We start from the raw sequence: 26,030 nt of genomic DNA on the forward strand, positions 1-26,030 counted from the left end.
TTTTAGTTGCTGTATGATCAACTTTACTTAGAGAGACATTTGTAACCTCCTACAGATGCTAATTGTGGTCTCGTGTCAGTATTATACATCACTCCATGCTCAAATTTAAGCCAGTTGAACTCACTGAAATTAGTAAACAGAGGTGAAATTATTCACATGCTCAGTTTAATGCCAAATATTCTTAAATTTTGAAGGACAAAAAATTTTAAAATCATCTAGTCAGGCTCTTTGCACAATTCAGACTGTAAATGACCAACATGTGTTTTCTACAGTGCTTCAGGAGCTGTCTGGAATCATAGAATAAGGACTTTTTAAGGATTTCTACTCTTGAATTGAAGGTTTCAAGTGGTGGACAGTCCATGATGGTGTGTATTGACTGGCTGAATGGTTAAGCTTCACTCAGAAAAGATACACTTCTGATTTTAATCTGAATTTTTACAGATTCAGCCACTGGATCTTGTATTTTATCTGCTTGGTTCCAATGGCCTTTATCCTTTTCTTCTCAAATAGCATCCAAGAACATCAACCTACTCCTCTCTAATCTTCCTTGTGAAGAAAGCTATCAACTGTATTGCGAGACCTTGAATAATTCTTTTACTTGCCTTGTTAGCCCATTCCAATTTTGTTATGTTTCAAATGTGTTTGCTCGCTCTTCTAAATTGGGAGCAATGTGCCTTGTCTGGACAGATAACTTTCTGATGAGCAACAATGTGTTGATGCTCAGAAGCGTGAGCAGTTTGGTTCAGATAAGGACATAAAACTCCAGACTTGTAAACACACTGTATTCCAAGCTCCTCGTGCTATTTCAAATATGTGCTGTCCGTCCAGACTCTGCATGAGAAAAGCTCCCTGATGTTGTAGCAGAGATACAGTAGAAGATATGGAAATGAGCAACAAAAATACATGGGAATGACAATAGCTGCGCTCACAAATTTTGTGCTTCTATTTAACAAGGAGAGCAGGCCCTATTGTGCAAGGCCTGAGTTCTTTTGACCCCTGGATTCACTAACAGCATTTGAGACCACATCACATCTTGCAAGGCTGGGTGCTATGCTGACAGAGAGCTGAAACAGAAACAAAGAGTTTTAAGCGCTAGCAAGGAATTCATTGGAAAGGCACGCACTAATCTTTGAGCACTCATTTACAGCCTAAATCTGTGTCAACAAAATAGTTTCATACTGACAATATGAAGTCAGTCAAATGACTTGGCTTTGTCTGTGACTAATCTAGGAGAAATTACAGAATTATCCAAGTTCTGGCATCCAGTTTTCTGCATGCAGAAACCCTGTCCACCTGTTCTATCTTTAGAGTTTGTCCCCCAGAGTTCAGGTCAACCATCCATATCAGATTTGCACTAGAAACTTGCTGAACTCAAGTTTCCTGCCAGGAACATAAATATATTATCACGAGTGTCTTGGAAGGGTATTGATACTTCTAGCTTATGGTTACAATCAGGGATTCGATTAGCTTTCCGCTGGGTATCAATTCATGCCGCTGCTACTGTCTTTAAAGGAGCAACTGTATCACCGTTCCCTGACGTGCCGCTGAAGTCGGGGCTGCCATTCTCCCAGATGCCACCAGATGGCAGCGCTTGCTGTGAGCGAGCACCGGCGCACACGGGGCGGTGAAAGACCCTCCTGGCCTTAAAGAGTTGCTTCCTCTTGTTTCGGCTGAGGATTTGGACCTGCTCGGGTGATCAAGATGAGATCTGATAATACACGGAATAAGAATAGTGTCCTTTTGGTGTGTTAAAAGCAGGCAGCATCCCTCTGCAGAGTGGAAAAATTGAAGAACTACATTCTTGTCAAATGAAGTCAATGAGAGCCATCGGTAACATCAGGATCCTGGCTGTTTCCCAGGTGTAGGAAAAACGTTTGGGGAGAATCAGGGAAGGTGTCTGGCATGCTTATTCATGGAGCAGGCCTGGAGGCAGGCCAAAGCAACGTAACATCTTCTCTCTGGCGACCAGTGACAGGACCTGAGGGAAATTTTGTCAGAAGAGATTCAGGTTAGAGATTAGAAAAAGGTTCTTCACCCAGAGGGTAGTTGGCACTGGAACAGGCTCTCCAGAGAAGTGGTCACAGCACCAAGCCTGACAGCTTTCAAGAAGCATTGGGAAAATGCTCTTTGGCACGTGGTGTGACTCTTGGGGATGGTTCTGTGCAGAGCTAAGAGCTGGATTCCATGACTGTTGTGGATCCCTTCCAACAGAGGTTATTCTCGATTCTATGAAAGCAATTAGAAATTAGGGACCAGTTCATCATTAGATTGAGGTGTTTGCTTTCTTTGAATGATGTAAAATTGTAAATTTAGTGTTCAAATAAGTATTTATGGGGAACAAATGTAGAAGTGGAGCAAGTGTTAATTACTTTTAGGCTGTTCACTTGAAAGGTGTTATGTCTGTACACTCCACAATGAGTGTATGTGTCTGGCTTTACATGGCTTTGCTCCCTCAAGTCAGTTTGGGAACACATACATAGTATTTCAACATATGATATGGAGTTAGGTGAAGTTTAGACTTTCACATTTCCTTTCTGATTGAAAAATTATTTGCATACGCTGTTCAAAAATTTTTAGTCTTGTTTCAGCAAAATCCTTGTTCTTGCAATCTTTTTATCAAAAAAATGTAATTTATGATGACTTGTACTTCTAATCAAGAAAGAATAAACTTCAGAACTTAACCTGGAGATGGTTAACTTACTATTTGTTTTAGAAAAATACATTATTATCTATTTTTTGTTGGGATGTAGCAAAAATCTGTTTCTATTGAGAAGAAATAAGTTTTGCCTTTGAATTATAGTAACCTGTAGGCACTCATTTTTCTCAAAGCTTTACATCCCTTGTTTTAACCCTTCATCCATTCCCTACTTTTTGGGAGGCATATTCCATGCGAAGCTAGATGCAAAATCGTGCAGCTTCATTGCAAATAAGCCTTGAGGCTATAAAAAAAACCCCAAACCAACAAATAAACAATAACAACAAAGCAAAACAACAAAACCAACAAAAACAAACAAAAAACCAAAAAAATCCCCGAACAAAAACCAATGTCTTTTTGGCTAATATTGTTACTGAAGTGACACAGATTAAAAAATTAATATATAACCCAATGGTTATGAAAACAGACTGGCCATTTATCGAAGAGTCAGTTTTATTCAGTTTCTTTCCTATAAGTACCTAAGGTGGTATAAAATATTATGTGTTGTTTCATGTTTTGATTCTTCAAAGCTGATCATGTAGGACTGGTGTAGGATGGCAACCACAGCTTCAAGCACAAGCTACAGCCACGTGGGAGCATTATCAAGCAGGAATTTTACACAGGCGATCTCCTGACACCCACTGTCCTTCAGAACAAACATCCACAGGGCCAAGCTTTCAAAACCAGCTCAAAATCCCTATTCAGTGATTTATAGGTCTGGCTTAAGGGCATATTGAGTATTTGTCTTACAGTCTTTCTGAAAGCAAAATAGACATAATTTCAAAACCCAAAGATGCTTCCCAAACATGTTATCAAATCAATTGTAATTAGATATAAAATCTTATACAGAGAACATCCTTAGATATGCTTTGAGTTTTCTAATATGAACAAAACCAATATTTTTTTTAAGCTGCTTAATCCACTTAATGAAAAGTAATGAGTAAAAGGGAGAACTGACTATTCTGATACATTTTTTTGTCATTGATTATGACAGATTAAAACTGGGAATTACTGGCTGTCCCTGAATATCACCCTCTCAGGAGCCATTTATTTGCACTGGTCTTTGAGCTCTTAGTAACCAACTTCTTTCAAACATACACTTCTAAATTAGTTACAATTTGCACTTGGAAGAGGGATATTTACAACTGACCTTTTTTGTTTTCTTATTTCTTTTGCTAGTTTGTGAGGTTTTGATTGAAGGCTTACATATTTTGGGGTTATTTTGCTTTAGCAAAGATAATTAACATTTGTATATGATTAAAGCAGTGGTCAGTCCACAGGAGGGTGTTAAGTAGAATACTTAGTATCTTTTCAGAGAGACTAGGTAACCTGCAGAGAAAAGCACCATTAGAACAAGAATTAGAAACAATATTCCTCCTGGTGGAAACTTCTAAAGGATATCTTCTGCAGGCTTTTTGTGCAACAGTGAAGGCAGTTATTAGGGTCAGTCCCTGTTGATGCATGTTGCTACTGATTAGCTTTGTCATCCTGAGCTGAAGCTGCTGATCCAAGTTTACGTTTTTTATACTCTTTGGTTGCTACTGTACAGAGCTTTGAAGTATCACAAGTTGAAATACCACAAAGCTATTCTATGCCAGTCCAGATTACTTATGGGAAAGAGATCAAATAAAAACAATATAGATACTGCAGTTAGCAACACTGACATCATCACCAGTCCTCTTTCAATTCCTCTGACATCTTTGAATCTCCTTTGCTTGAACATTTGGAAATGGTATTAAATGCTGATGAAGCAGGATATAATTCAAGTCACTAAAACCCTGTCAGTCATTCTTAGGGAATCAAACCTTTCTTTAGGGTATAGGTACCTGACATTAACTGCTCATGATATGGTGCCTGATCACAGCCAGGAACCTGTATCAATACTGCTGCATTCCTGCTCTGTGGAGTTGGGCAAACTGCAACATCTTTCAGTCCCCTCCCACAACTGGGTCATGAATTGAATTATTAGAGCTGTAGGAGACTGTATGTCTGAACAGAATCTTAATGTTGGTGTGTTCTTCTTCAAAGTGAAGGGTGTCATGGCTTTAAGATTCCAAGTTTAAATGTTGTGGAAGCTGAGGTAATAGAGGTTTGGTGATTTGGATACTCTTTCAGATTCTCGCTTGCAGTTCATTTTTAGTCAAAGCTGCATTTCTTGCACAGGAAAGAAATAGCTAATGATTACAGAAAGTCTAAGAAAAAACATTATGGAAGGAGTTAAATGCATTTCATGTCCCCTTATCCATAGTAAGGGTGCAGATATCTGTTAGTGCACATTGTTTGCTAAATCCATTTCCGTCTGCACAAATTTGGTAGTGTTAGTGTGTAGCAACTCTGATAATATCTGCTAGAAATATTTATTACAATACCTCTCACATATGAAAAAACATTAGCATGAAACAGATTCTCTAGCCCTTTTGCCAAATTTTTATCAAGCATCAGCTACTAAGTTATAAAATTATAGGGCTTTAAATGTAAAATTATCTCGTTGGGTTATTGCTGCCTGACTTTCTGAACCAGTAGCACTATTTCTTGGAAATAAACAGTAGGATACAGGATAGCTATATTTCTTAGATCATACCACCTCTGATTTGCTGATCTGTACACATCACTGGAAAACCAGAGGAGAATAAGTTCAGTCCAGGTACATTCACATTATGTCTTCTATTCGGTTTAAGACTTCAAGATTTTGTTTAGCTTTTCTCTACTCACCTAGCAATATTTTTGATTGTGAAGCACATTCTTCTCTACATCTATAAAACTGGCTTTAGTCAGTAATTTCTCTAATGACTGTTACACTACCTCCTATAGCAATCTCTTAGTAGAAAGTAAGAGAACTTTAATAAAAATATGCTATATAAACCCCTTTTTAAAGATAAGACGCTTCTATTAAAAAATAACTGTCCCAAGGGAAATTTAAATCAAGATAACTAAAAGCATGAAAAAATGGATTGTTTGAACCAAGTGTAAATTTTATCAGCAACTAGTTTTGAATACTTTGGGAATATTTTGCTTCAGAAATCACCTGGTTTCTTCAGTATAGCAACTGTGTTTGTTAGGTGTGGCCTGAAAATACCAAAAGTCATTTTGGATGTGAAGTGCAGAAGTGCAGAGATCATCACACCCATCAGCATCAGATTCTTGTTGTTTTATGTTTCAGCTATGTAATGTTTAAATAAAAATAAATTAACTGTTAAGTAGAAAGTCTTCCTGCCTTAGTGCAAATAACAACATACTCCTGGCATGACAATATAGCAGTTGTTAGCTCTGTGCTGGAGATGATCTCATAGTTGGTTTAATCAAAGAGGGACATGTGCTGTTAGAGGGCCATAGCTATGGAAATTGGATCTTCTAGTGTTCTGCCAAGAACTTTCTTTGTTGTCCTGAGGGTCACATTGCAAGGCTCATTTTGTTGTGCTGGGGTTTTCTGAGTGAGAAATCACACAGAGTTTTGATTGTGAAGCCTCAGAAGGCTTTTCTTAGATGGGCTGGGATGTGTTAGGGAAATGAGTGAACTAGTGTCATATTATATGTGCATATTTCGTTCATGGGCTGTCTGTACCTTTTTTACCCTGTCTTCATTGTCTTCTTAATATTTAATCAAAATTCTTATTGCAAGAAGCAGATGTGCCTTCATACAGTGTATCATGGTGTACATGCTAGGGTATATTTTGCCATGGAATATATCTGGAGTATGTTTTGATAGATGAGATGAAAATTCTATTTATTTGGTTTGAATACTATTACTTTTCTTTAAAGAGTAAACAAGTGCTCAGTAGATCTTATTGTTTTGTTTGCCCCTTTGTTTTTTTTTTAGCATTGGAAAACCTCTTAGGAATCCACAAAGTCAAAAATCTGCTTGTAAAAATATCTAGTACCTTTACTCAAGTGCTTGTAAAAAATGCTGTTGTTTTTAGAACAACTGCTGTTGTTTTTAGAACAACAGGCTTTTCCAATCAGTAATGAATAGAATATTGAAACATATATTTACATCAGTTTTATTAATTCTTATAATTTTTTAATACTATGCTTTTCAAGTAATTTTCTGTTTCCTGTGTTTTCTAAGAAACAGATCATGTTCTATTAAGAAAAGGCTGTTATTGCAATCTAGAAGAAATCTCTTTTAGATGAAAAGGGAAAGATGCCTGGGGTGCCTAATGTAGGAATCTCTGTCACACTGTGTTATCTGGAAATAAGAATGAAAAGGCAGTGAGATCCAGCAGTTATTACCAAAGAAACTAGAGAGACAGGAATGGAAGAATCCTTCTGACCACTGCCAGATGCACTCTTGGGGATCTAACATGTATTGCAGGAATTAAAAACATTCACAGGTGCTGTAGAAAATCCCCTAATTTGAGTCCAAATCCTGTTTATGTTGTGTTCAATAGCAGAACTCCAACAGATTTTGAAGGGCCCTTATCAGAGCCTTATTTCATAGCTCATGAAGATGACTCTTTTCCCTCAAACCAGTTTTTATCCATTTCTGTGTGACCTCAAACCTTCTTGTACATCTTCATGAAACAGCAAAATATGATATTTATTGTGCAAATGGCAAAATGAGGCAACACACTGTAAAAGTAACTCTATATTAAATGTTTTCTTTTGCTGTTATGCAGTTCATTTCAGTTTGGTGTTATAAGTCACACAGCAATTCAGCAGATTTATGGCTTTACTGAAAACTGTGATGACATATCCTTAAACTACTCCACTCTCATTCCAACAACTTGGCCTTTGTTCAATACTTGAAAACCAAGTTATCTACAAAGTGATACAAAATCCATTTTGATTTAATGCAAGAGGACATTCTTCTGTCAATTAGTATAAGTTCAAGGTCCATAGGTGCTTGATCCAGCCAGACGCTTAGGGCTGCTTTTATCTCTGAGCTTGCAGCCTGGGCAAGCCTCGTGCTTGCTTGCAGTCCCATTGACATCCATGACTAGTGCATATCTCCAAAGCTTATTGGTGCTTTCAGCAGGTGTAAATTAAAAACAGTCATTCAAACAAACTGTGCTCAATTGTAGTTTCATGAGCCACACCTTGTCTTTATTCCCTGTGATTATGTTTCTTCCAATGTGTTGCCTGTATCTCCTGATAGTGATGAACCGTAGTTCACTTTGAGAGAGTTGGGAGTATAATTTCATCTCTCGAGCATACTTTTCCCCTGAATGCCATGCTAGGAATGTATTAATATCTCTTTTATAGGCCAGAGGAATGTGGAACATGCATACTGACAGGGTGTTTGGAGCCCAAAGGAGGACAACTGAGGAAAGAGGCTGGACTGATGGAAATGCTCTTCCCTACAGGAAGTAAGAGTGGTGGAATTTGCTGTGCCACACTTTCATACTGAGCTTCTTCTCTGTTTTGCTAGTGGCATCCCTACGCAATGTTATATCATCTGTTCCCAACCCTTCACCAACACCATCCTCTTTCATGTGACCTTGCAACAACCCTGGGTGAAATAAAATGAACTGGATAGTACAGTTTCTTCCTGAACTTGCAAAACATAATAACAAGCTTGAAAACAAGGAGGCAAGAAAGAGAACAGATATTTATTTCATGCCTCTCTATTTCTTTAATTTTAACTGTCATTTATGCTTTCTCATTTGTGTTTCTCTGGTATTGCTTGAAGCCCCATGGGTTGTTACAAGTTCTCGCTAATTAAGAAGATGATATATTTTTCTGGCAATTCTTTTTAGGCTCCTTGCTTTCTGTGGTCTAACTGTGGGTAGACTTTATCAGCCGTATGCTCTTTTATGTGCTTTCTATTTCTGCTAAATGGAAAAGTAAAAGCATATTAATTTGCATTTTGCACTCTTTAGTCACAACCCTGTGGCTGTTGGTTGGTTTTTTTTAAACATGGATTATTTCTCAACATTGCCAGTATTGTTATGAAAACTAGTTGTTGTCTTCATTGCCCTTGTAGCCCTTTTCCACTCAGAGCATTTATTTAATTCCCTGAAAATAGTTATAATTCAGGTTGCTATTTAAAATACTGGAAACATCTAACAGAGGACAGGCTCCTTGGTTACACCTATATATACACATATATATGTATATATCTATCTCTGTATCTATATAGATATATAGATATCTAAACATATATGTGTGTGCATATTTCCAGTTAGTGAGCCATTAATAAGAACTCCTTGAACACAGTGTTTTCTCTAGTCTGTCTCCCCTGGTGGCTTATGAAAATGTTGAGGGAGACAGTGTTAAAAAACTTGCTCTGCTCAAACTGTGACATCTACTGTATCTCTTCTAGGCATGTGCCCTGTTACAAGAGAGCAGATTGGCTTATGTAACTGCTGCTTATGTTTTAGTCTAACTTAATCTATTTTGGTAAAATACTAATATTTACATTTGCAGCATTGCATCCCTCCTTTCTCGAGTTCATGTTAAGCCTTCTGCTTTAAGCTTCCTGTCCCTCAGTAGTTATTTTAGCTCTCAGTGCTTGCTTTTCATTCCTGTTCAACTGTTGTGATGTGGTAATATTTTACCAATCATATTTCTGGGTTGTGAGGTTTTTTGTTTGGTTGGGTTTTTTGGTAGGGACTGACTTTGTCATGTGTTATTGTGTTGGAAATATTTGTTACTTGTAGTGTTGTACTTGAATACGAGCGTCAGCTCTTTTTGACGTCACCTCAATCTGATATGTCTTCATTTTTGTTGTAGACCCTAAAAAAGATAAAACTATCAAAATTTAAAGCTGTATATGTGATATTTGATCTTGCTGGAGAGTATCCCTGTTATTTTTTTAATGCCTTTCTCAGTCATAATCAGTAATAACTCAGAGTCTGAAGTGCTTGTTAACATAGGCAGAATCCCACTGGTGTCCCTGGGAATTTTGCCCTCAAAAATGAACAAACAATTAGTGTAAGGATTTCTGTCTTCAGACAGTAGCTGAATGGGCATTTGGGGAGTGTGCCATTCAGGTTGCCAACCCCAAATTTCTCTCCCTGCCCAAGTCAGAGAGCTGTCTGTAATTACTGCTACTTAAAGGGCTCAGCCAACTGTGGGATGTTGCATGCTCAAAAATCCCATCCATTTGAGAGGGAGTTGCTGATCTTGGCCTTTCTCTGGACTAGGCTGTATATGTTTCTAGCTGGATTGCTTCAGAGACCCAGGAGTGAGTCTGGAGGGCATTTTCCTAGGCTGTTACTCAACATTCTGCTTACAAATATGCAGAATATTCCCAAAGGACAAAATGTTGTTGGTAACTTGAAACACCCTCCCACCCACCCCAAAGGATAATGTCTATTAAACCCTTTTTAATTAGTTATGGTATTATAGATCCTGAATAGTGCATATTCACAAAACCGTTGTGAAGCCACTGTCCTATCCCATTTCTCCCTAAGAGGCCTTTGATGCTCTTGGTCCTATTCCGTGGCTCGCCAGTGCTATTCAAGTCATTATTTAGGCTTTGCAAAACCTGCCCTCGGGCTCACAACTTCTTTGAACATGCCTCAGCTTTTCCAGTCTCTGAGTCCTTTCTTCATACTGTGTACCATTGAAGACTGTTGTGAAACACATTTTCTGCATTCTTAGCCCTTCGAGGGCTTCCATATTGAAATGTTCCCCAAACCGCTTTATTTGAGTATAAAGCTCAAAAGTTCTGAAAGCTCTGATTTTATAGACTTGAGGAGAAAACTGAGTTAGACCTTAAGGGCATCATCCTCTGCAGAGTTTTTTAAACAACTGGCTTTTGGGATGGTTTAGTAAAAAAATAGATTTTCAGTTAAATCAGTTGTTTCAAATGAAGTGTATGCCTTTTGCAACAATTCCAGTAACTCATTGAAAAATAGTCTGTTTCTATTGACATCTTATTTTGGGCTTTTAGAAAAATACATTGAAGATATTTTTTCTGAAAAATTGATATTCTGACCAGCTTCCACTCATTCGATCAGCCCTTGTATTGAGGTCTTGGCAAGAGTCAGAAGAGGAAAGTTGCATTTTACAGAGGAAAATGAGGTTGGGTAGGTGAAACTTTTTTTAAATTGTAATGGGAAAGGAGGTGAAGCAATTGACGGTTGAGAAGAAGAGCTTGCAGTTTGACTTGTTTCAGCCACAGAAGGCTGAAACGTGAGGGAGTTGTCTTCAGCTCAAATGCTTGTTAGAAAGACTAGGATTTAGCTTAATTGAAACAAAGAGTTGACTTCTCAGTAGTAAAATTGAAGTACATTTCATGTTTATAATTTGTGTTTATTTTCTTCACATTTCCCTCCCTTCACAAAACAAAATTAAGTACAGTGGATGAAAGCAGACTTTTACCTAAAAATCTGGTTTGATGGATCTTCTGAATGAAAAGGGTTTAGGTTGTTGGTCCCTTTCTCTCTACATATTTAGAGGTACAGGATGCATGAGTATAAATGCTGGGCAGCTGGGAACTGTTTGTTTTTGGAGAACTGGAAGCTCTTTGAAAACTGCAGGAGTAGATATGTTTCTGAAGTTTTATTTCATTGTTTAGCTTTCTGTCATCCAGAAGTGCAGTGTTTACTTAAACGTTATACAAGCTCAGTGTTGTAAATTAACAAGTACTGTTGTAAATTAGGAGTCTTGGCTTTAAACTGCTGGGCTTAATGCTATAATTGAAAACATAACTACAGACATTCAGCTGTTGAGTCCTAACTTCATAGAAATACCTTGGTTTCGGAATGTAGCATTCCCAGGCAGTTCTGAAAGTATGCTGAAGTAAACCTGAGGTGTACATTTTAATTTTTTGATCAAATGAAACCTGCCACACAAATCTGAGAAATCCACGCAGTCCAGGGGGGTTGATGCTAGCAACACATAACCTCTTCCTGAAGCATGGCTTCTGTGTAGTTTCTGTGTAAAGGTCTTGATATTATATGTGTACACAGTCCCAAGAATTAAATATTAATCTATAAGGTTTAATGGAGACTGTAATTTCTTTCTGAAGGAAAATTTCTCACACTGATATTTGTGTTTCAGGTCATATTTCTCCATTGTGCTCCATGTAAGCACAGTCACACCAAGAGATGGAAGCTCAGAGCAAGATAGGGGAAAATGATGGAGGTAAGGTAGCTCTATGAGATCCCCAAATGAGAGTTAAACTATCCCAGAGAGATGTGTTTTGCAGTGGAAACATGATGGAATAGAAGAAACACAAACAGATCAGGACATTAACACTATTTCAAAGAGTACAACTGCAGGAAGAATCAAACAGGTAAGAAAAGACAAAGCAAAGCTGGAAATGTCTTAATAGGTAGGAAAGACTTCAATGTTCACTCTTTATACCATAATCTCTGTTCTGACTTTCCTTTAAAAAATAATGTATACATTCTATCCATATGTGATGGAGGTATTTATTTAAGAGGGTAGCAGAACCTGAACAATGGGAGTGGAAATGATTGAGCAGCAACAGGACAGACATTTACTATACAGACATCCTTACTTACAAATAGGTTGTGTGTTTTCTTTAAAGAAATTAGATTTCACAGAATTGTTAGAGTTGAAAGGACCTCTGGAGATCATCTAGTCCAACCCCCAGCCAAGGCAGGGTCACGTAGAACAGGTTACGTAAGAACCTGTCCAGATGGAGTTTGAATGTCTCAGAGAGGGAGAATCCATGATCTCCCTGGGCAGCCTGTTCCAGTGCTCTGCCACCCTTAACATACAGAAGTTCTTCCTCATGATGAAGTAGAACTTCTTGTCTTTCAGTTTATGGCCATTGCTCCTTATCCTGTGTCTGGGCACCACTGAAAAGAGACTGGCACCATCTTTTGGCACCCGCCTTTGAGATATTCATATGCATTAATGAGATCCCCTCTCAGTTTTGCCTTCTTCAGACTAAACAGGCCCAGCTGCCTCAGTCTCACCTCGTAAGAGATGTACTCCAGACCCCTAATCATCTTTGTGGCCTCTGCTGGACCCTCTCCAGTAGCTCCTTGTCTTTCTTGTACTGAGGAGTCCAGAACCAGATGTGGCCTCACTAGGGCCAAGTAGAGGGGCAGGATCACTGCCGTCCACCTGCTGGCCACACTCTTCCTGATGCACTCCAGGATTCTATTGGCCTTCCTGGCCACAAGGGTACACTGCCTGCTCATTTCAAGTAAGAGATGTAAGAAGTTTGATTTAAATGATGTTGCCTCGGTGATGGTTTTCCTCATCTCAGGTATTAAACACAAGGAACGACTTGAAACATAGGATGTTTCAGAGAGTAAAAAACTGTGTTTCTTATTCCTCTCCCCATTATGCTGGAGTGTGGGATTTTGAGGATACTGAGTTTGGGGAGGGACTGGTTAAAGAGATGGCTCATGCATTTTATCTCTGATTCCTGAAGGGATGAGCTCCCACATCCCTACATAAGGGGGGGTAAGCTCTGGGCAAAATTGCTGGTATTGCAAGTGTTGCAATTTCATAAATCATGACACAACTATTCAGTTTTGTTGCTTTTCTGATATTTTAAATTACAGAGGCAGTTGATGTGCTGTTTTGCTGTTTGTACGTTAAAAACCCACCAGTTTACCTACATGCAGGCTAGAACATGCCATGTAGTTCTCTTCCTTCTGGTTTTCTTCCTCCTTGTTAGGAAAGGTGGTATGTTCCCCAGCTGCCTCCTCCTCCCCTCACTAGAAGAGCACTCAGCTACTCTCCTATACCTTGGAGCAGCATGTGACTGAGGCCAAAACCACCAAGGGTGATTTTGCAGCTTGGAATTTCCCCATGGCTGTTGTGTCCGTCTCCTAAGTATAGCAGCAGAAAAACGTTTAACTCAGCAATTGCTTTTGTTAAGGGCTGACTTTAAATGGTGAACACTTCTACTGTGAACTCAGCTTTATGACTTTAAAATGATGCACCGTGATTTGATTGCTGAGCACCAAGCCTGCCAGAGTTCAAGAAGGATTTGGACAAGGCTCTCAGAAACACATCGTGATTTTTGGGGCTGTCCTTTGCAAAGCCAGGAGCTGGACTCTATGATCCTTGTGGGTCCCCTCCAATTTAGGGTATTCCATGGTTCTATGATAACTGCTTGCTTTGTTGCTTTTGCTGAGAACTTTTTGTGTCACATTCATCTTCAGGAGTTTAAAATGCTCTGTATGAGCTGCCATACACTATCCTTCAATTTTCCATGGCAAATAAAATGCTCGTTAAACCACAAGTGCCTCCATTAGGATGAAGTTACGTGTGGAGTTATAAGACAGTATTTACGTGACATCTTCATGTGAATTCCAACAATGAATAAAGTCAAGACCTCTCAAGTGCTAGTCTGCACATAGGAATAGACTTTTTTTACATTAAGTTGTAGAGGCTTCAGTGTTAAATTCTTGAAAGTCAGGCAGCAAAAGCATTTTAAAGAATATTAGAAGAAAACTGCATCTTTTTTTCAAGCTTCTGTTTAAGTATGCTTCTTACTAAGAGAGATTATATAATTCTTGGTTTCGTTAGAAGGAAGTCTAGTCAAGCAATTCTAATTTAGTAGCCTGCACTACAGCAGGCTCCAAAATTGTTTGTAATGTCAGCCTAGCAAATGATAGCACTCAGGTATGGTCAACTCTGACAATTCTGCTGCAAGCCTAACACACCTTAAGAAACATGTTTAAACCTTTTTTCTGCCTCTTTTTCTTTTTTTCCTGTAATATATTCAATGTAGCATTGGTCTGTACGTGCAACAATGACTGTGAGTGATATAGCAGAGTTATGTAGTCAGGTGCAGTCAGAATTGCTACCAAGGTGCAAAACCATCACTGGCCATCACCTCCTTTAAGCCAGAGCTATGAATTTTCATCTTTTAAGGTACCTTGAGTTTTTCCTAAGCAGTATTAAACATCAGACTTTCACAGCACTCTCAGATCTGCTTTCAGTGGTATTCATGGGACTTAATTTATCAATGGGAAACAAGCATTAATTTGGCTGAGAGCCTATGACTGCAGGCAGCCTTCCTTGTACTGTCCATTGCTTGGCCTTCTGATTCCAGCGGTTTCTTCTGCTCCCATGCTGGCCCACAGTACTGCTGATGCTGCTGTCATGTGGCATGGCAAACGAGATCATCGGACAGCTCTGTGTTAAAATAACTCCTTTTTGCTTTCATTTGTGTAAGATTATTTTTGTAAACATCCATGATTGTTCGTGTTTCTATATGACTAATTTCTTCTGGTTTTCCACATGGACAACTGAACCAGCTCAGCTGAGAGAAGGCATGGAAAGGAGGGAGGTATGAGGAAGGAGTTGTCTAAGCTGACCCTGACGCTAACACTTGAAAGGCTGGAACTGGAGCTTCAGTATATAGGTCTATAGCATATTGGATTAGCTGACAAAGCCAATTTCCTTGTTCCTGCTTTGCTCCACCAGCATTCAATGGCTTGCCCTATCTCACGCAATCTGAGCTAATTTCCTAGTGTTAGTAATGTCCTTGCTATTGTGCTTGTAGACTTTAAAATAGAGCATATAAAACACATGATATTGGTCTGCATTATGAGTTTTTGTATGTGAGTTCTTTAAGGAAACTCTTCTAAGTTTTGAAATTCAAAGGGAAAAATACTAGAGCTTCCTCAGTGTTACATGTCTAGCAATCATCTTTCTAGCTCTATTTATTTTACATATCAAAGATTTTACCTAGGAAATTAGAAAACAAATGTATACTTTGTCTGCACTAAGAAAAGCAGCAGACCATACCTGAGGTATAAGAAGTGGTCTAACTGTTGCTGCCTGGAGCCCTCTGGGAACTCATTTACCATGCAATGCCCCAAGAAATTTGCACTCTTTTGCCTACAACCTGTGCTTTGCTTGTACTACAGGACTAAATATTGACCTTCTCCATTCCCACTCTTTGTCAGGCTCACAAGCAGCACATGTAGGGTGGAGAAGCTTACATTTTTTCTTGCTTGTATTAGCCATTGGCTCTAGATCAAGAAATACATGATCAATGTTTATTAAATATGATCAATTGCAGACATGTAAGTTCACGTCACTTCCACTAACATTTTTCCATTTAAACTCTTAATTCTCCCTCTTGTTACCTCAAGATGGGAATTTATCCCAATCTCCTAGCATTTGGACATTTCTGATGTTATAGACAGAGATTTATGCATGTCCAGGGCCTAGGTGATCTAAAGTCAGGCCAGCAGATTCCAGATCCTTTAATGTGAACTTTAGGGACTATTTATACAAAAGGGAACATTCAGTTCAGTGAAAGCTGACTCTGTTTTCAGGATTAGAAGCTGAAATTTGTGCCTTTATTGAGCTGCATAGCAAGAAGAACATATGGAAACTCCCACTGAATAAGCCAGAGTGAAGGATGAGGGAGACCTCTGCTTCAGGACCTTTTTTATAATATGACTATTTTATAATAACCTGAACCATATTATACCTGGTGATTTGTTAAATTTATGTTCAAATTTGAGTTTAAAGCTGAAACTGTGGCCAGGCACAAGTCACCTGGAGTTTTGCCTTTGACTTCAAACGGCCACACTTTTTATCCACTTTTTATATGAGCAATATGAAGGAGCACTTTTTCAACTCCTCTGCAGAGACAGGTCGATTTGATGTACAGCTCTCTGCCATGGCAGCAGAATGCTTTCTCTATGAGATTTCTGTGCTCTTCTCGCTTATTTATTCTCCTGAAGTCATAAATCTCTCTTTAGGGCACCAAGACCTTTCTCTGCAGCAGCTGGTACTGACTCCAAAGATGCTCCAGGTAAAGAGAAAATATCAACAGAGCAAAATAATTCCTGTTGGCTTGCATTTTCCCGTAGATATTAAAAAGAGAGAAATGGATCTTTTCTCTCTATCATGCTTGTTTGTTAGAAGAAAAAGCATGCAAGAAATCTCACTCCTATCCCCAAAGCAGTGATCAGAGACACTTGCCAACACCGCTTCATCCTGTCCCTCTAGGGAATGTAGGAGAGTTAGGAAAACTGCAGAAAATGGTAGTGGGAGAGGGATACAGGACTTCCCTAAGGAGTGATAGGGCTGATCCCTTTTTATGTGAATTTTAGAAGTCACTTACAATGACTCTTAGAACAATGTCATTCCCAGTGCAATCTTTGTGACTGAAATACCTAACTGTGCAAATAGACAGGATATTTACCAACTTTCCTTCTTCCCTCCTCCACTCTCCAAAATTTTTATGGAGGCCCTGGCTGTTCTCTTAGCTCAAATAATGTTTGACAGTTCAGTAATAAGTCAAAAGACAGCCTTCCTTTTTTTTTTGTCTTTTTAAAATCCAGATAATTTAATACGATAAAGAATCAAAGACATCAAAGTAAAGAAACCATATACATTGTACAAAGCATTGGGAATCTGTTCTCTTTTCAGAATTTTGACATGTGCTATGTAGTGTGGTTACAGCTATTAAGAAAATACAGACATCTTTCCATTCAGTCCTCTTGCTATTTAAAACAATAATGTGAAATCTGTTTTGATGCTGCACAGAGACACATACAGCTTTATTACTGGCTTTTGGTGAAGGTGGGTAGAATGTGTCGGCCTTGTACTTCATTAGAGCAAGAGCATGGCAGTTAAGTCCGAATGAGAGACATAGATTAGATTTATGACACAGTACAAATTTTGTGTATGTAGACTCCTTTCTTGTTCCGTCTTCAGAGCTCTGCTTAACTTCTTTTGAAGCACAGTTGATTATCCTTTATTTCCTGTGAGGGTGTTTTCAGAGATTTTCCTGTCCTACACCACCAGACTTAGGCAGGAATGCTATTGAGACCTAACACAGAAATGGCATGGGATCTGCTCTTATGATCTCTCTTATCTAGAGGGCAGCAGGTAAGCCTATGCCAGCATCATCTCTAATTAGCTCAACAATTCCTGAAAGAGTTTATGGAGGAGGCAAATGCTTCAACCTTGTTCATAACTTCTCAGAAAATGTCTCTTTTATGGACCAGGTGATGTTTTGTAAGACCCCCAAACCCCTCTCTACCTTCAAGCAGTTAAAATATATAAAGACTTGAACACAGCAGGTAACATAATTTAGTCATCTTGAGAGGAGAGGGTGAGCTGTTATGTCTTCTACTGGGACTCCAAATGCATACCTCAGGTTAACTACTATTATTGCTCTCCTGCAATGTGTTTATGTCAGAGCCATGGAAAGACCTTCATGAAGGCAGGGTGAGCTGCAGGATCTCAGAAGCTCTGAAACCTATATGCACAGTTCTTTAAGCCAGGGCACGAACAAAAAGAGAATTAAAACAATACCACAGTCATTCAGAGAAAACTGCATAGCTTGGGTTTTTAGAAGTTGAATTATCTTAGTTACTGAGATGATTATGCTTAATGGGTTCAAGTTATTTTGTTAATTATCATCCCTGTAAATGTTTTAAAGCAGTAGGGAGATGGTTCTAGACCATTACGAAACATTGAATTAGTGAGAAGGGCTGGGATACAAGGTTTCAGATGAGAAGAGATGAGTGGTAATTGCTGTGCTGTTTTATTTAGCAGTTTATAAATGAATTATTTTGGCATATTATGTTGCCTGTCTGCAGGTTTAGGTGAAATTTTAATAATGTGAAAATAACATTTAAGAATGTGACAATAACATTTTCACACAGAGTTAATCAACAGGGAATGGCAAATTCCAAAATGCTGCTTCTTGCTTAGGTGGAAAGGTGAGGTAGCAGGACTGATACTAAAAATCAGTAGGTATTTGTGAAAATGATGTGTGCATACACCAGGTCAAGGCTGTCTGGAGAAGATTTCCAAATCCCTGAGTTACCTCAGGATCATGAACTTTCCGGTTTGGTAGGGATATAAGGTAGGTAGGAAAATTCAGCAAACCATTTTTAATACAGGAGAGAAGTTCTTCTTTCCTCTCAAATATAAACGTAGTTATACTTTACCCTGAACACGTTCTGATCTCTACTTCTATGTGAAAGCTTTGGAAATAAACATTCATCTGTTATGAAGCCTTCTAATGTGAATAGTAAAACTTTGTGGTTTTTTTCCCTTTGCTTATGAACCATGATGGGCTACACAAAGAAAGGAGACCATATTTGGTAAGGATCAGACTTTGTTGCTAGCAAATTTTATTCATATAAATAATGTGTTTTATTGCTATAAAGTATTGGCTAAAGAGACAGGCTAGATATTGACTAAAGAGATAGGCATCCATCAACAACAAAACTGTGAACCAGACCAACGGAATATAAGCAAAAGAATGGGGTTGTTTTCATCTTGAATCTTTAGATGAATTCCTGAGATTATTTAGTGCTCTTTTAGCTACTTAAGTTCCCATTGGATTTGTCTTGATCTACTCCATTCCAGACATTGTTACTTAATCTTTTACATATTCCAAGATGTCACTTGGGACTAACCAGATTTTTTATGCTATCAGCCATAATTTCCCCCAGAATAACTGCCTTGCTGTATCCAGATAACCATCTTCACATGAATAATATTTATTGTTGCCCAATGTGGAGAAATTCCAACTCCTGCTTTAGTTGGGTTGACAAGATTTTCAGATGGCAGTAGTAACTTCTATGTAAATTCCTACATAGAGTATGTAGACTTATATCTTATTTAAAATCATATTTATAATCTTCAGCTATTCCCTGTGGAAAGGGGATTTTAGGACTCATACATCTCTTTAGATAGGTGAGACCATAGTTTCAAGCTGAAATACATTCAAGCCACTAGCTAAGTGCACAACTGAATCTAACATAGCTGAAGGAGGACTTCATGGAAGTGTATGGTCACAAGTTAATGGCTGGAAAATATGACAAAGTCTAACAATTGGAAAATAAATTTGCTATGCTGCTTTTTGGTATGAAGCTGGTAACATGGCAAAGTAGGGAGTGACAGTTACTTGTGTTGCGTAACTGGATACAATAGTTCCTCATTTGTCACAAAAAAATTTAATTAACATTTCAAAAAGGCATTTTATACTTTTCAGATGAGACTGGCATTCCAAATGTAATATATAATCTGTAAGTCAGAAGTTAATTTTCCTGATGTATTATGTCATTTTCTGAGCATAACTAGGGAAACAGCATTAAGACTAAATTTTCCTCTGTTTCCTTATTTGTTACTGCTTTTGGAATATTTGTACCACAATTTTTATTAATTATGGGGAATGATAAAAATTATCATAAAATAGGAATCGTATGTTCCATGCATCTGTAACTTGTATCATGTGAATGGGATACTTTGTTATTACCATTGGCAATAGCAACACCAATTCTTATTCTTTTCATATGAATGAGGCTTTATTAGCATCAGGCCAAATATTATGGATTATGACAGAGTAAGACTCTTTAAGCATGTGGGTAATAATGCATTACAGGGGCATAAATGAGCAAAAAGGAACTGTGGTAAGATTTGGGTAACCCTGTGTTTTAATTCAATCCTGTAAACTTTGAAGTACATCTTAAATTTTACTCATGTGAATGGTGAAGCTGCTGATTGAGACCTGAATTATCTAACTAGAATGAGAGCGTTGTTTTAAAGCAGGAGCTACCAGTCTGTGGCATAGAAGGCACATGTAACCTGTGAAATATCTCCGTGTGTTTAATGAGAGCCCACTGGAGAGGAAGACTGAGTATCCTCCAGTCAAGTGTTAGCATTGTACAAAGCTACTTGCTGCAAGCACTATTTCCTAAGCATCAGTAGGGCTCCATTTCCAAAAGCTACTGCCTAACAGGGGACAGATGATCCCATCCAAAAGGACATGATACTGAAGATCCTTGCCCAGGTCCTCATCCTAGGAGATGTTCCAAGCCACAATGGTACTGTGTGTATTGATACACTGTGTCTTTGATACTTAGCTGGAGCAACAGAACTTCTGTAGATTCCAAGTCTAACTTTGCTTTAAATGCTGCCCACTGTACCTAGTATTTGTCTTTCTTAATTCAGAACATTTCGTTTCCTGGCCTCAACACAGGAACTCTCAGAAAGCTAGATGATTCAGAAGGCTTGAGTTTAAAACATGCTCAATACCTTTGAGAGGAAAATAGCACATGGTAGTGTAAAGAAGCATCTCTTCAATGAGCTAACAATTCTCCACCTACCGAGATGCTGTTGTTGTGTAGCTCACTAGAGGGCATGTGACCATACTTTATAATACAGAAGGTAAAGAAATTCATATTAAATGGGTAGGGGAGAGGGGGGGAAGGTGAAATGAACCAGACATAGCTGCGTTGCAAACAGAAAATGTTAGAATTACACCCACTTGTTTCAGTTGCTCATTCAAGTACATTGTTTGGAAAAGAAGTTTAGATTAGTCTTGCAGTATGAGTATAGTGTCTTGTCTTTACCAGGGAACAGAAACAGAGGTATGCTCTGCAATTTACTCTGAATTCATTTTATCCTATTCTTTTTTCTTACTCTTTTTTCTTTCTGTATCCCTGGAAAAAAATGTAGATATCATACTGATCCCTTCTTATACAAGCTGCCAGAATAAGCAACTCAGATATTCACTATAAATATTTCAGAATATCTAACATTTCTATTTGTAACCACTTAATCTTGTACACATGTTAAAGGAAATAAATTTTAGAAAACAATTATTTTAGGTTTAAGTTTTCTGTAGGCAATAGAACCTAGAGGACCTGGTTATTTTTAATATGCTCCTACCTTGGAGCTTTAAAATATAGAGGCATTTGGGTCAGTTGTTTTCATCTGCTGTAAAAACAACCCCTAAATCTCCTGAATTTCCTAAGTATTTCCAGTTGCTTTCAATTTTGGGGGTAGAAAAAGCCATAACCCAAATAAGCCTAGCAAAAGCAGTTTCCTCCTCATTTTTCTGTCCTCTCTTGTATCATGCCTGAGTGCAAAGCTCTTTGTCCTTTACAACTATAGCAACTTTGCATTTGCTGAGGTAAGAGGACGCAGGTATAGTACCTATTAGTTAAGAATGGATGCAGAATGAAATATGGCAGAGGACACTGCTTTGGGAGTCCTGGACCAAGTTACAGACTTAGGTTTTGTTATAGTTCAAACTCTTACTGGTACAAACAAAACTTCGTTGAGTAGTAGCCTGTATTTTTCCAAAGCATTGTTCCTCATCATCTCGTAACTCCAAGAGCTAGATCTAAAAAGGAGCAAACAAAGAAAAAAAAGTCCAACACTTCTCTTAGACTTGGCACTGAAGAGCACTGCAGAGGGACTCTATTGTTTGCTGAGGTTATTTGTTGCATCTCCCATACATATCTAAAGAGGCAAGAGGTGAAATGTTTGTGTGATCCATGAGTGGCCACTGGAACCTGTCACCTCCTCTGTGACATGCAGTTCAGTTTAAACATATCTGTTATTTTTTTCTCCCTGCCCCATGTTACCTATCGTGGCATTGCTCTCTGTTTTTCATTTGTGTGCTCCAGGTACCAGTGTCTGGTCAGCATCCAACCCCACCTTAGCTTCTAAAGCTCTTTAATTTGCCTTCCACCTCTAATGTGTGCACTGTTATTTCTCTGAGCTCTCTCCTCTGCTCAGCCACTGAGTCACCCTGGATTTGCCTTCGCACAACTCACATGGTTTTTCTCTCCTGCACTGTTAGTATTGGCTTTGTGAAGTTATAACTATATGTTTGATGGGGGAAAAACCATAGTGCATCCAAACAGAGAATATTAAAAACAGAAGGGAAATAAAAAGCTGCATTTTCCACATGTAATAGCTAAAAATTAGAATTTGTTACCCACTTTAATAATTCCTCAAAGTTCTCTTTTCCAACAGTGCCTACAGAAAGCCTCTGAGAGATTATATGGTTGTGGCAGAGGAGAGTAGATAATACTGTGGCTTTATTTCTAGTGTAAAAAGATGTAAAGCATAAGTATATGAAAACTAAATAGCGATGGCTATATATTCCTCCCATACCCTTCAAATGCCATTTTAAATGGCTTACTATTTGGGCCAGAACCTATGACCACACCTGGACTGCAGGCTGCAGCACATTGTGCAGACGTGGCTTTGGAACAGCAGGCATGAACTTCAGGCTGGTGCTGGTAGCAATCAAGGTGAGACAGCTCTTAGCCCGGGGCAAACTTCTTGACTAGCAGGGCAGGTTGACCTGCTTTCTGCAGCCAGCATCCAGCCAACCTGCTTACAAATAGCTCTTGTAACTCAAAAAGATACTGCCATGCGTTCACATAGACACATCCGCCATCCAGAGAAGGGATGTGAAGCTGGATGGCTTGGCAACAGCGACATTAAATAAAAATCTACTCTGGAAGATGGGGACAGTTGTTGCAGAGCCTCTACAAAACTTATTTGCCATGTAACAAAAGTTCCCTGGATACATTCTCCATCTCATCTGCATTAAGACAGAAAACAGTTGGGATTAAGTTGACACACTTCAAAACTGTATTTGAAATCAGTTTGTTACCAACCAGCTGATACCAGCCATCCCCCTACATTACCTTACATTCTGATTCTGTAAACATAGCAAACTTGTTTCTATCCAGCCATAATTAAGGAAAAAAAAAAAGTAAAAAACCCCAGCAATTTCTTTGCTGAAGGAAACAAACTCTTCTGATTCCTTTGCTGAAGGAATCAAACTAGCAAGAAACTTTTTTTTCAATATTGTTTCCCTTATTAAAGAAGAACACCATTCTGCATCTGCCATGAAGATTTGAATGGTGAGTTGAGATCACACTGAAAGTCAGGGTGGCCTACATCAGAAAAGTTGCATTTCACAGAACATTTGCTATTGATATGTTGGGAAAGTGTCAGACTTGCGGGAGGACTGGAGAGTATTTGCATGATACATTAATAAGAAACAGTTTAATATACTAGATTACTAAAGCATGGTTAATTTTGAAGCCAAAGCCCACACATTCTTAACTTTGTTTCCCAGCTGAAGAGCCAGCAGACTCTTATGTATTGTATGGGAACCAAAGTGTTATTCTTTGAAAGCAAACCCGGTGTTTAGAAAATCCAAAACTGAGCTAACAGCACAGCACATAGGCATCACACAGGATGTTTCTTTAAGCCGTAATGGAGAAGTGTCAGTACACATGATATCTCTATTTGCAGCATGTGTGTTTTGAAAAAGCAGGTTACATACGTTCTTGCTTTACAAGTCCTGCAAAACTGAGATAGTTTCATTTGTGTTGGGAAGTTTGGCATCTGACAGACTGATGGGAGGTTTACTCAACAATTCCAAGAGGCTTTAAAAGATGTAGGGACATATACTCCTCTCCTTCAGTTTTGACTGGGAGCTGCTTTTTGAAACTGCTTTCCTCATTCCAGGAGCATTTGGAAAAAAAAATTTCTGAACTGCAGAGTTTGACTGAATTTAACCGTGTTTGCTGTATAACATCCCTAGCTACTATACTTGCATTGCTCATCTTTCCCACCTTGAGAAAAACAATGGACCAATAGGAATGTATGTACTCTAGAGTTCATTTCGAATACAGTATTGACAAAGCAGTCCTGTTTCCTAAAATCATATGAAGAATTAGGACTAGAGTAGATTAAGTATATTTTCAGTTTAATCAATGCAATCAAGAAATAATACGACCTCCAAGTCAAAACCAGGGTTGGCATTGCTGCTGGATAATGAAAAAGCTATCAAAAGCTGATGTGATTAGCTGGTCACCTGTAAATTCAATGTTTAGGAACTAAGAGGTAATTTTTATAATATTGAAGTCAGAGCAAAAAAGAGTTGCGCATAAGTAAGCTTTTAATCATCTTGGTTTGGGTTTTTTTTGGTGTTTTTTTCTCTGTTTTTGTTTTGAGTTTTGTTTTTTGTTTGTTTGTTTTTGTATTGGGTTTTTTTGGGTTATTTTGTTTGGTTGTTTTTGAGGGAACTTTCTCTCTTTGATAGTGACTGCATGGTAACAGGTAGTAGCTTTCACTGAAGCAGCAGAGCTCCACTGCCCAGACACTTTGTGCTGAGCTGTTGTCTCACAGTTAATGTCATTGTCGCTCTTGATTTATATATGGTGTCCTCTGAAAAGTGCCCTAGATTCTTGCTCCTTTTTTTTTTGTTTGTGCTTTTTAAATCCCTTTTAAAAACTACCTTCTCTCATAGTAACCACCTGGATTGCTTTGATGATTTGTTACTGCCCATTAATTGGGTCGCAAAATACTATCATTTGGAAGAGGGGTTATTTCCACAAAGATACTCCCTGTTCCTGCCCCAGAGATACTAAGTTTGTGATCATCTGTAAAGCAGTAGGGACAGAGGTAACAAAAAAGACATTCAGTAAAACCATCTGAATGTTAAAAAAAATTAATAAAACAGATATATCAGTAAACCCATATTATTTTTGTTCTGATTACTTATAGAATCCCTGTGAAGAACCTTCTCATGTTCAGTTTTAGATAAAATAATATTGTTTTATCACAATAGTATGCTTGTGATGTATGGAGACGTGGATATAAAAGATTTTTTCAATAAATATATACAGAATTTAAAAATTCATGTTAGAATTGACGCTTTACTTTAGTAAGAACTATATGCACAGGTTAGCACTCTATTTTTCTTTCTTCATCATTTCCTCCATTTCAATACTGTGGGCTGTTTACTGTTGTTTTGTAAAAAATTCCTGACCAAAAAAGACTAAGACTTAACATGTATCTGTACCATATTATTTTCATTTGGGATATAAATTTGGGAAGATTGCATAGCCTAGACACAAAGTTTGGGGTGGAAATGAGGTATTCTTTGTACACTATCAATCAGAGCCAAGTCTAGGCAGATACCTAGAAGTAAAAAATTCAAGATTTTGAAAATATAAATGAAACATCCAGAATTGATCAGACTAGTGAATGTAAAGAGTCAATGTACTAAGTTGTGGGTCTGAGACCTTGGGGACCCTTCCTGGAATTCTGTGTCCATCTATGGGGTCCCCAGCACAAGAAGGACATGGACCTATTGGAGCAAATCCAGAGGAGAGCCACCAAGATGATTAGGGGCCTGGAGCACCTCTCCTATGAGGAAAGGCTGAGAGAACTGGGTTTGTTCAACCTAGAGACAAGAAGGTTTCAGAGTGAACTAATTGTGACCTTCCTGTCTGTGCATGAAGGAAGCCTGCAAGAAAGGTGGAGAGAGGCTATTAACAAGGGCATATACTCATATTTACAAGGGGGAATGGCTTCAGACTAAAAGAGAATAGGTTTAGATTAGCTATTAGGAAGAAATTCTTTACTGTGAGGGTGGTGAGGCACTGGAACAGGTTGCTCAGAGAAGTTGTGGATGCCCCATCCCTGGAAGTGCTCAAGGCCAGATTGGATGATGCTTTTAGCAACCTGGTCTTGTGGAAGTTCCTGCCCATGGCAGGGCAGTTAGAAGAAGATGATTTTTAAGGTCCCTTCCAACCCAAGCCATTCTGTGATTCTATGATTCTTTTTAAACTCCTCTCCCCCACCATAAACCATGCCTAGATTATTATCTGATTTACTTTTTCTTGTTGACTCTCGTAGTACTTATTCC

The 26,030-nt window shown here is 38.4% G+C and overlaps 1 protein-coding gene and 1 long non-coding RNA gene across 7 annotated transcripts in view; one reads left to right on the plus strand and one right to left on the minus strand.

Moving 5' to 3' along the window:
* DKK2 (dickkopf WNT signaling pathway inhibitor 2) overlaps positions 1-26,030 on the plus strand; it is a 100,050-nt gene that overhangs the window by 20,391 nt on the left and 53,629 nt on the right. For 3 of the 5 annotated variants that reach the window (XM_027636290.1, XM_027636291.1, XM_027636292.1), the window contains exons 2-4: positions 7,898-8,001; positions 10,600-10,668; positions 11,645-11,879. The gene's annotated coding sequence lies outside the window, so the exon portion shown is untranslated. Of the gene's footprint in view, positions 1-7,897; positions 8,002-10,532; positions 10,669-11,644; positions 11,880-26,030 lie in introns of those variants that run through there. The other 2 variants (XM_027636294.1, XM_027636293.1) reach the window with 2 other exon arrangements.
* Positions 225-4,710, minus strand: LOC113943907. 2 transcript variants are annotated; one of them, XR_003526497.1, is made up of 4 exons: positions 4,522-4,710; positions 1,528-1,684; positions 1,241-1,380; positions 225-1,064 (listed from the first exon to the last, which is right to left on the minus strand). It is a non-coding gene; the product is annotated as an uncharacterized LOC113943907 (long non-coding RNA). The 2 variants fall into 2 exon arrangements; XR_003526496.1 differs by having other exon boundaries at positions 1,241-1,684.

Source organism: Corapipo altera, unplaced genomic scaffold, assembly GCF_003945725.1.
Source record: "Corapipo altera isolate COAL_440 unplaced genomic scaffold, ASM394572v1 22b, whole genome shotgun sequence".
NCBI lineage: Eukaryota > Metazoa > Chordata > Aves > Passeriformes > Pipridae > Corapipo > Corapipo altera.